The 12018-nt window shown below is 33.0% G+C and overlaps 1 long non-coding RNA gene across 2 annotated transcripts; it reads right to left on the bottom strand.

Annotated features, from left to right (window-relative positions):
* Window positions 1-5724: 5724 nt before the first annotated feature.
* Window positions 5725-10035, bottom strand: LOC123560503 (uncharacterized). 2 transcript variants are annotated; one of them, XR_008370090.1, is made up of 5 exons: window positions 9953-10035; window positions 9408-9467; window positions 6706-6765; window positions 6298-6353; window positions 5725-6088 (listed from the first exon to the last, which is right to left on the bottom strand). It is a non-coding gene; the product is annotated as an uncharacterized LOC123560503 (long non-coding RNA). The 2 variants fall into 2 exon arrangements; XR_008370089.1 differs by lacking the exon at window positions 9953-10035 and having other exon boundaries at window positions 9408-9561.
* Window positions 10036-12018: the final 1983 nt, after the last annotated feature.

Below are 12018 nucleotides of genomic sequence, written 5' to 3'. Positions count from 1 at the left end.
CCTGTAATTTCTCATCAATTGAAATCCTCTCGAAACTGGTAATAAGGACAAAGTTCGCCAGCTGCTAAAAGGGAAAATATTAAAGATTCAGTGTAAGTAATACTTTACCGATACTACCAGTTATTAAGTTCATACTCTAAGAAAGGTGTCTGAGAAATTTAAGTAGTTTTGGCCGACTAAATTTTTGGCAAAATTAGATTATATTTTTTCTTTACACGACAATTGCCATTAGGTAACAAATGAAACATATGAAAATATGAAATGCTCATAACTACGCTTCTGCTTAAAATATTGTTGATTAATAAATGGACATCTGCCTTCATTTCAAAGCTTTTTAAATTCATGCCTATGACTTGAAAAAATAGGTACTATCTCTGCAATATAGCAATCTTTTACAGCTGCCATGCGGCTCTTTCAGATTGCTGTTGAAACACAACTAAAAATCTGTAAGTGAGTCTGTTCTTGAGAGGTAATGGAAAGTACATTATCCCTCATGCCCCATTAGCACAGAATTAAGCAAAACTCTATTGCAGAGGTATTGAATGGTTGGACTCTATGATTCAAAAGACCAGATAATATAATATGTCCAAAAGCTACAAGATAGTGTAAATGATATTTATCTCCGCTAAGCAAATTGACTATATACAGTATACTTAACTTAAAGATTGTCGTTGTGATAGTTTATAAGTAAATAGATCCTTTTTACGCATAAAATGCAACCATGCGAGATATAAGCAGACTTCTTGAGATGTAATGGAAAGTGCAAGAGCCCTAAGGCCTTCTATAGCTAGCCACGTATTTAGTGGAACTCTACTACACAGGTATTGAATGGACTCCATGGTCCAAAATGACACTGATTCCAAGTACGGGAAGACATTTTACAGCCGCTACACGGCTTGCTGATATGATAGTTAATAAAATCAAGTTGTCTGCCGTCATCGTTGAAAATCGGTCTCACAGATATTTTAAAAGATACTGGTCTTGAATTAAAGAAAAGCGATTATTGTTTGTGCAGAAGTGAAACCGTAGTACATTTTATGAGGACTACAATAGTGTATATATATATATACATATGCCAGACATGCATACATAATACATAGACAATGTAAAACGAACAGACAATGAAGACAAAACAAACAAATATAGCAAACATAGTGGGGCATGGATTGGAATGGTTAGTGGCAAAAACATCACATGACAGCTTAGTCCAGTTACAATTTCTTACTTCCCACAATGTTCATAAGTTACTAGACAATGTAAATACCATTTATTCCCGCTAAACAAATTAACTAAGTAGAGGTTCTTTTAACTAACGTGAGTGATAATATTTCAGAGTACATATCTTAATACTTTTGTTTTCAAGGGAAATAATTGCAAAAACACTCATACTTTCCGAATAGGTATATAACTCTATGATATCTGTATTTTTGTTCCTTAAATGAATATCTAGAAATATTGTAAGATTGGATCATTAAGTCAATTCAATATCTGTGTAGTAGAATAACGCTAAAGCAGGTGTTAGTGGGCGCGAGGAGTGTTGCGCATTCCATTACCTCCCTGAACTAACTAGCCAAACCGAGTATGCTGTTACATTGCTTGGTTACATTCTATGCTTCCAAAGGATCTTCTTCTATCTTTTATTTATTGTCCAAAATTACTAACTATATACAGACTGTTTCAACGTTCATTGAAACTATTTCATATTTGAACTACGCCGTGTTTATGACAAATTCTTGTTCAAAATTAAAAAACTGCGGCAATGTTTCCGTTATCAGCAGTGGGCGATCACGTGATGCATCCACGCTAATTATGAATACCAACGAATCGATAGAAAGATCGTTGTCGTTCGAGATGCCACCTTCTAGAATGGGACCTAAGCGAGGTGACTAGAGTGACTCAAATAAATTTCACTACGTTCAAATCACATTTGAATCCCTTCCTGTCACAGATACCACTACCTTAAAATAAGATAAGGCACTAGTCTGGTTACTGGTTTATATGTGTGATATAATCAATACAAGGCATATGCAGTGGAAATGTCATTTATTTTGTATGACGAAAATATAGAAAATATACACCGGACATATGTCTGCATATAAACAACACACATAGGTGGGGTCCAAACCGCCACAACAACTTGTGATTGCAAATGCAAGTTGCCCCACCCCAGAAACCAGACTAGTTTATGTAGGTCAATTATAACAAATTTCTAACTAAATTGCAAGATAAAAGTACTATGTATATATAAAAACAAGGTAAAATTATGCCGTGCGAAAAGCTCATAATAATCTCATCTAGGTTCCCAAAACAAGAGCAGACTTCTGCTGACCTCTTGTTATTCTATACTAACATGAAAAATGACTAGGATTTCTTTTATGGTATAACAAACAGGATAACTTGAACAATCAGTTACAATCATACTCGACAGTTTCTTCTGTTTCATATAATTTCCTGTGTGGAAACAATCCAGTACTGGCCTTTTTCAACATAGAATTTTTCATAATAAATAATTTCTTAAGGAGCAGTCTTGTACTGTCCTCCTTTAAACTAACAAATTGATAATACACAACTATCTTAAGGAACAGTCTTATGCTGGCCTCCTCAATACAAACTAATTGTTATAATAGGTAATCATTCCTATGGAACAGTCTTATACTGGCCCCCGTTCCTTATCCATTAACGAAAACTATATGCATATCAATCATTCTGCATATTCCAAAATAAAGCACCATAACTTCATGGTATGAACATAATACATCTAAACGTATTCATACAGGAGCAGTCTTGTACTGCCCTCCTTCAGAATAGCCAGAGACTTATAGTTCAGCTTTATAGACTTAAGGTATGTAATCTAACGTAATTCTGTAATGCACTAGACTTCCAGCGGCCCATTCTTTTGATTGCATCTTCATGAAAACCTTGAATAGCACAATGAGTGGCAGCACCAATCCTGAAGGAGTGTGCTTTGTATTTTGATGTTTCTAAACCTATAAATCCTATCGCTGCTTTCAGGTAATCATTGAAAAAAACGGTTAGTTATCGCTGTCCTACTTTCTAATTGAATAAAAGGTCCCGTTACATGCTTAGCAACTGACAAATAAAGTTGTGTGGCAGCTACCGGACATACACATGACTTGCGCTTGTACACAGGCATAAACAAAGTAACCGCCTGTTTACTGTGTTTGAATTTCCGTAACCGCAGCTCCACACCAACCGTTATCCCATCAAAGTCGACTAATTTGACATCAGAAAATTGTAAGACTGAGTTTTCTATTTTACCTGGTTTCACACAAATCTCCCAAATTCTCAAAAACCCATGAAATGCTAGTATACACATCGTTGCAAAAGCAACCCGTGCATACAGGTTTGGTATTACCTTAGGTAAGGCTGTGACAAGCTGTCGCAAAATTTCATAGGTAATTGGTAAACGAGAGTCGCCTATCTCAGAATCCCTAAAATTGTTTGCCCCTTTGAAGAATCGCTTCACCAAGAATGAGCCACTGAAGATATCATACCCAAAAGCTTTATTTATATACGCTAAAGCTGACGAATGTGCGGCAACAGTATTATTTTTGTACCCTTTATAAATGAGGCTAGCCAAAAAATTCAACAAAGGGGTACGTGGGATTTGGGCTAATTTTGGCCCCCACCAAAATGATGATAGAATATGTGCCGTTTTTTACCAAAATGCATGTAAAACATAAACATTAAAATCTGCAAGGACAATTGTTTATGGAAAATATAATGTTCACCTTATGTACTGTAGTGAAAGAAAGCATTAGCGTATATTGGGGGTATACTTAAAAAAATTGGAATAACAATATAATAAATGATTACTTGTACAAATGTTTGATTAAATATCAATGTAAACACACCAGGCTATTTAAACATGCATAGGCCGGTAACAGAATTGTCATAGAAACGGTCTTAACTAAGGGAAATAACTTGGAATCCTGAAACTAAAAATTCCTTAAAAAAATCTATATTTTATTGTTTTAATTTTGTTAACGTTTCAAACTATGATTTAAAATCATGTACAGAGGTAGAATTCTTGACCTGGTATATTTATGAGTATAAAACATGTACTTTTACAGTCGGTTGTCATGGCAACAGTGCTAAAATTTAGCCTTTTGTAACTTTTTGCATGTTATGGCTTCAATTTTTGATGTTTGTACAATTAATGGACTTATCACTGTTACAACTGACAAGTCATAATGCTCCTGTAAAGAAAGCAGAAAAGAAGCTTTCAGTTGCCATGGCAACAGGGCTGAAATTTAGCATTTTTTAACTTTTTGCACCTTATGGCTTCAATATCTTGATGCTTGGATATTTATTAGATTTATCACTGTTACAATTGACAATTCAAAATGCTTCTGTAAAGAAAGCCGAAAAGGGCCTTTCAGTTGCCATGGCAACAGTTCATTTGATTATCTATTTAATAATGTTTCCTTAGGATAAGTAAGTTTTCTTTATTTATCACAATTGTAAGCAGTAAGGAAATGGTATTGGTAAACTCACTTTGTTTGGCCTGTCAGTGGTGACTGGGCATGTATTTTATAGTATGGTTTGAATTTGAATTTTTACCTATTTGCCAAAACACTATAGTGGCCATCTACTGAGCATAGGCGTTCATGCTATTATGCTGGATGATCGTAATATGTCAAAGTGTTCTCAAGCTTACATAATCTGAATCACTGGTTATCTAATTGTCAGTGACATTTAACTTTGATCTACTAACCTAAATTATTCATCTGTTATGATTTAAAGCCTGATGAACACGGCAAAATTACCATTCAGCTTTCCATAGTAACATATTTCAGTCTTAGGGTCACTGTGATATTGACATTTCTCTTACCAGCCCCACCAGTGAATTTTGACAATCATAAGCTTAAGCATTCTGCTATTTCAGTTACTGCTTTCAGTCTTCTCCATATTTTGTGTATAATCATAAATTTCATTTATTACCTTCCCTTTCCAGTTTTTGAAGGCCAAATATGAGATATGACCAAATGCTAACTATTACTTTAGAAAATGATTGCAATGCATTTTCACTTGTGTACTAATAGACATGGAAATATGCAGCTTACTAGAAGACTCTAGACTGTATAATATTATATCAGCATTTTTTCTCATAACAAATCTCCATTTTAAAAATATATATATTTATCATATACATGTAGCTGCATCATACCTAATCAATATTATTGCCAGTAAGTATTTATTGATTTATATATGTAAGGCCATACTATATTAATTGTTAGATTATCATCCACTATCTCTATGTCTCCTCTTACTATTTTCAGTTTCCAAGATCATCTATGGAATATTTCTATAAAGAATGTTATAAATTATTAACTTTCAGTTTTGATTGCTTATAAACAAATCCATTTGACAAAAATAACTCCTCATTAAAGCAAAAATAAAAAAATAAAATATCTGATCTAAAATAAAAAAATATTAAAAAAATCTTCCTTCCCCTTGTTAAGAAAACTTAATCTAGCAATTAATTTATGACGGTGTCAGATACAAGTTAGGAAAACTAAACAATTATATAGGTACATGTATGTATATTCTACTATTCCATGAAGTTGTAAAAAGTAACTGCATAACTTTTCATCAGTTTTGTTGCATTTATAATAACTTGTTGACAGATGATGGTCACTGAATGTATCATTTTTCAAAAAGCAAGATATTTACACAGAAACAAAATTTATTACCATGTTAACATATATTATATAACAACAAACATTTTATATAAAATATTGATGTAGAAATGTGATAAATTAAACAGTTTGATAAATAATTAGTATCCATAAGTTATTAAAAACACTTGATTATCAAGAATTTAGAAGTAGCATCCACACTGTAACTTAGATTGTAATGTAACACTGGTAGTCTTTTTCAACACTGTAACTATTACCCCCAAGTAAATGTTACAAGTATGGATATTGCACTTTAACATAAACATGTTTCACTTCTCAGTAAATGTGTATTGTGCAATTATTTATTCCAAGTCTGTAATTTCTGATGCTCCAGCATGCACCTCCAAATTCATTGTCCATGGCTGTTTTCAACCTAGATAGTTTACCTAGAATGAAAGAAATAAAAAATATCTTTGCTTTCTGTGCAAAAAATCTTAAATGTTAAAATTTTAAGAAAAGATAATCTCTATTTTACTCTCCCATGTAAACATGTTGAAATGTAGATGCAGATTACTAGAAAAAGTGTCATGACAAATTGAAATGAAATATTCAATCATAGGGTTAAAAAGAGAAATCAAATATTCAAAATACTTACAAGTCCTTAGAAAACAGCTTAGTCTTTCAACATTTTGGGAAGCTGTATACTCTGGTCTGTAATGTAATATAAAGCAACTTGATAAAATTTTAATATACATGTATATATCCTTTTGAAATGAAGTTACTGAAATACTGAATTCTATTATGACATATATTGGAATATATGTATGCTTTTGTCATAGTTGATAGAAAATTGATTCTAAATCTTGTGCAGAAACAAATATATACATGAACTATCTTCTCATCTTTTTAAAATAAAAATGCAAGGTACAACCTGTGTGTACTGTACATCAGAGAATAATTACTATTTTGAAGTTTTATTTATCAGATCTTCCTTAGGTTATTCAATTCCTCAGTTACAGGTTTTGTAATTTTGTGAAAGGCAAGGAAAGGAGTTCTAAATTACCTTCTTATCATACTGGTTGTTTTGGGGCATTCAATGCTTCAAGACACACAGAAATACTCTCTGAAATAAAAAGTCAAATAATAGCAGAGCTACCGGTGCCGCGAAGCGGCGCCGACAGCGTCGCATTACGGTTAGACGTATGAAAAAGAAAACGAATAGAGAGATTTAACTGTGTATACTATCGAGTTGAAAATTCGTGGTACTTTTTGGAATCGGTGTTGTTCGGATTTTTTCAAGTAAACTATGCACATAGTAATTAATCAGTAAAGACGTCAGTAGACGCTTCCTGTTTATGGTTGACAAAAGCGTCTCGCTTACTGCTTTGAATATTGAATAAAAATGTAAATGTGCGTTTGATAATAAGAAATTAGTGCTAAATACATTTTCTACGAAAAAAAAAAATAAAATACAATAATTTCATTTTGAAACGACTTTCGTCACGCTGCCATTACTGAACTTTATCATATATACTTATGTTTGACCAGATGACCTCATAACTCCACAGTGGTGTAGAGGTTAGCGAGTTCGCGTTGAAAACCAGAGGTCCTGAGTTCGAACCTTATCTGGACCAGATCTTATTTTAATTCCTTTTTTATTTCAGGTTTTTTTTTGTATTATTATGAGTTTTGAAGATATTGTATATCTAAAGTCATTCATGTTAAATTTAACAAGTGTTTAGTTTTGATGTCAGGTTCCAATGTAGTGCCTGTGCAGCAGTCAGTAGACATAACATTAAAAAAAAAAGCTTTAGGATAAAAATTTACAGACATTGAACTGTGAAAAGCAAATGATGCTCTTCTCCCCGTTCACATATATTTCATCCGTTAGCTTTTATAATCACTGACCAGAGTTTATCAAAAAAACTGGCGATGAATTATCAATAAACATCAAAAAGGTTCTTACTACCATCCCTATTCTATAGTGCTAAAAGATTAACCATAAAAAAAGCCAAAGAAATGTTCACTTACGGGCTAGACAGCGTGGACGGTAGCATGCATTTACACTACCATCCATGAACAGGCTCAATCAAACCGAGCCTGCAACATTTTCGTTTTTGTCTTGTTGAGCGACCTGTGAAGTTTCCGCTTTTCTCTATTTAGAAGTTCAGGAAATAAACAGGGGTTTTCGAGAATTTCGGCAAACACTGTTTTTCTCTAGGTAAAATTCTGATCATTAACTTTTAAAATTGCTAGTCTTTTGGGATTAAAACAAGCTTTGTACAGTCATGTAATGATTGTAACTTTCCCATACCAGGCGTCTATTATAGCAGTATTTTGACTGAAAGTTGGACACAATCATTCTTCCTTTCAGAAAGAACTAAAATTTGACAATAATGACATTTAAAAAAATTACAATAGTCATTTCCAGGATTAATTAAATTCTAATTTCTATTAACTTTGGAATTGGAACTTTAACTTTTTACATTTTAAAAGTCCTCATTGCCAAACATTCACACGCAAAGAGACAGAATTCCTTTGGCTATTGGCCTAATGAGATTCTGTTAGGTTTTAAATTTTCAAGGTTCAAGCTTTTCAATTTGAAGGAGTTATCATTTGTAACTGGTTTCCAGTATGATAATAATTGATGTAAAATTGTTGATGCAGTACGTTTTAATAAGAATAACAGAAATTATTCAAATATGTTTTTTTTCTTTATCTTGGTGCAGATGTTAATCTATATCGAACTTTCTTTTGATTATATACAGAATATCTTTCGAGTTTTCACTTGTCAAGAATTAAATTTGATGCAGTTTAAAACATGCATTCAGAAATCATGAATTATCATTAATACTTATAATTTTAATAGATCTAATAGCACATAAACTTCCTAAACGAATCCATAATTCCAGACAATTCCAACACAACTCCTTTAATTTTTAAGGGGCACTTGTGATTTTTCAAGGGAGCTCTGCCTTTTAGGTAGCACCTAGTTTCATATTATTTTATGACAACCAATATGCATAATTGTGTGATTCATTTATTAATTTAATTACAGAGGCCATATCCATAATGTTTCTCATATTTTAAAAAAATATTTCAACTTCTAGTCTCTAACACTTTCAATGAACAGCAGCATTCATCACACTACATAGGCAAATTCATAGCAATATTATTAGCATTTTTGCAAAATATGACTGAACATTTTTTAATATTCATTAAATAAAATTTTACATTTAATTTTAGATGAAAATATAGATTTAAGATGGAAAAATATTGAATATCTTAGAAGAAAATAATCTTAGAAGCTTTATGAATATGACCTCAGGTTAAATTTATAGATATAAAGTAGTAAAATAATTTCAAAGCAACTTTCTTGAATTAAAAGGTAATGTCCTGGCAGGTACATGTATATGACTGGCATATTCCACAGCAGCTGCTCTTTCACTGTGTCGTAAGAACATGCAAGTCACACACCACAATTATATTTTGGGTTTCTTTGAGACTGGTGTTACTCTTGCATAAATATGACAAACATTTTCTTATATTCTAGAAAATGCAGGCCACAGAAATTTCAAAAAGATCATGAAATACACTGCAACCCTAGATATACAGAATATAGAATAGGTGTTTTAAAGTGTTTATGCCAACAGTAGAAACAAAGTAGACAGATGGTAAGAACTGTGGAGATTAACTTGGAAAGCCTATAATTATCATAAGAAAAAAGTGTGTATGGAAAATTTTACAATTATCAAAAAGACATACCTTTTGACCACTGACCAGTTGAAGGCAACTAAATAATCATCTCAATTCATACTATTAGATCTGAAATATAATAAAAACAAACACTGAATGACTGATTAGTGCAAAACATCACAATAATTATAAATGATAATAAGAAACTACATTACTAGCCTTTACAATTTAAATCATATTATGTTGACCTTGAAGCATTCTTTTATATCTGAAGCCAGGATTTGTCTCATTTGTGAAGGACACTAGAAAAATATTCCATATCTCATTGCTTGTATTTGTCAAATTACTGCTTCATTAATTTCATAAACACTGTAACAGTACATGTTTTCAATGAGTACACACCTTTCATCAGGCTGAATCAGAAATATAATGCAAAATGTAAACACTGTGTCAGTAGATATTTTACTTTCTGCTGCAAATTATTGCGAGTGTTGTACCGTTGTGATATCACATACTTGAGTGTCAATAATTCTGCTCGATTTCCATTGAAAGAGAATCAAATGAATACTCTTCTAGTTTATTTAACACAACAAAATGGCATGTAATCTACTTACCTTATAAATTCAATGAAGAGTAAACAATTGTAATTATTCCTCGATTAAATAATCTACTTTCGTTTTCACATCCACATGTTGACAGTGGCGCCACCTATAATATTGCCTGGCAACGAGCACCTACCTTCAAGGGAGGCTACTCGTATACGTGAGAAAGGCCAGCCAAATATTATCATTTTTTTTCCAAAATTCGTTTATTAGCAACCCTTGCTTCACTTTCTGGTTAGGAAAATAATATGAACATAGGTGCTACCTAGAAGGCAGAGCTCCCTTGAAAAAGTCACCAGTGCCCCTTGAAAATTAAAGGAGTGCTGCTGGAATTATCTGGAATCCGTTTTAGGAAGTTTATGTTCATTAAGATCTAGATTCTATTAAAATTTTAAGAATTGATGATAATTCATGATTTCTGAATGAATGTCTTAGAATGCATTAAGATTAAATCTTGACATGCGAAAACTCTACAAATATGCTATGTATACGAACTAAAGAAAGTTACGGTTTTTTTAGAAGGAAGAATGTGTCCAACTTTAATTAAGGCAAAAATACTGCTATGATAGACGTCTGGTATGGGAGAATGAAAATCATTTACATGTACAAAGCTTGTTTAAAATCCAAAAGACTAGCCATCTTTAAAAGTTAGTGATGAGAATTTTACCCAGAGAAAATCACTGTTTGCCGAAATTCTCGAAAACGTCTGTTTTATTTACTGAACTGCTAAGTTAACAGTCTATGACATTTTTATGGTTAATCTTTTAGCACTACTGGTATAGAATATGAATGGTAGTAGGAGCCTTTTTGATGTTTGATAATTCATAGGCAATAGGTTTTTTTTTCCTAGTAATAAACTCTGGTCAGTGATTTTTAAGCTTGTGGATGAAATATATGTGAACGGGGAGAAGAGCATTATGTCTTTTTCACATTTCAATGCCTGTATATTTTGATCCCAAAACTTTTTTAAAAGTAAGTTTTATCTGCAGACAGTACTTTGGAACCTGACATCACTAACAAAACACTTGTTAAATTTCCCATGAATGACTTTATTTTTTACAATGCTTTTAAAACTCATAATAAATAAATAAAAACTGAAATAAAAAAAAAACAATAAAAAAAATGCATCTGCTGAGGATCGAACTCCCGACCTTTGGTTTTCAAAGCGAACTTGCTAACCACTGCATCAATGTGGAAGTATGACGTAATCAACTCAAATATAAGTATATATAATAAATTTCAGTTATGGAAGCGTGATGAAAATCGTTTCGCATTGAAACTATTGTATTTTATCTGTTTTTTCTTCGTAGAAAATGTATTAAGCACTAAATTCTTATTATTAAACGCTCATTTACATTTTTATTCAACGTTCAAAGCAGTAAGCGAAACGCTTTTGTCAACCGTAAACAGCAAGCGTCTACTGACGTCTTCCTGATTAATTACTATGAGCATTGTGTGCTGGAAGAAACCCGAACACAAAAAACAAAGAAAAATATCAAACAGGGAGTGCCACGCACCAAAGCGCAGCCTCCTCAAAACGAACCCCCCAGCACGCAAACGCGTGCACCACACACACACTCAAAGCTTACACATCAGGACAAAACGAACAACACACACACACACACACACACACACACACACACACTCAAAGCCAACACATAAGGACAAGACGAACAATAAGCATACGCGCGCACAAAAAGTCAACACACAAGGACAAAACGAACAAACAAAGGAACACAGTGGGGCACCGCCTTGGAACGGTCAGTGGCAAAAACACCACTGGGGAGCTTAAACCGGTTTATGGTGCGCACCCAACCTCACTCTTACCCCCACCATGTTCCAAAGACAAGGGACAGTGTAAATAAAAGTAATCCCCTCCAGGTGAATCTCTGACACACGTAATGGAAACAAAAAGGCATGGCATGTAAAACACAAAAATGCTCGTGTATAAATATAAAAAAAGCAAACCTTAAGAACCAAAAACGTATGTACTCAATGCCTTTTCAGAAGACAGAGCAACAAGAGAAACCCCCTTAAGGGCCCGACGAAACAGGCCAGAAGACAAATATCAAAACAGT

Source organism: Mercenaria mercenaria, chromosome 1 (genome assembly GCF_021730395.1).
Source record: "Mercenaria mercenaria strain notata chromosome 1, MADL_Memer_1, whole genome shotgun sequence".
Lineage (NCBI taxonomy): Eukaryota > Metazoa > Mollusca > Bivalvia > Venerida > Veneridae > Mercenaria > Mercenaria mercenaria.
This window is presented reverse-complemented; position numbering and strand designations above follow the sequence as displayed.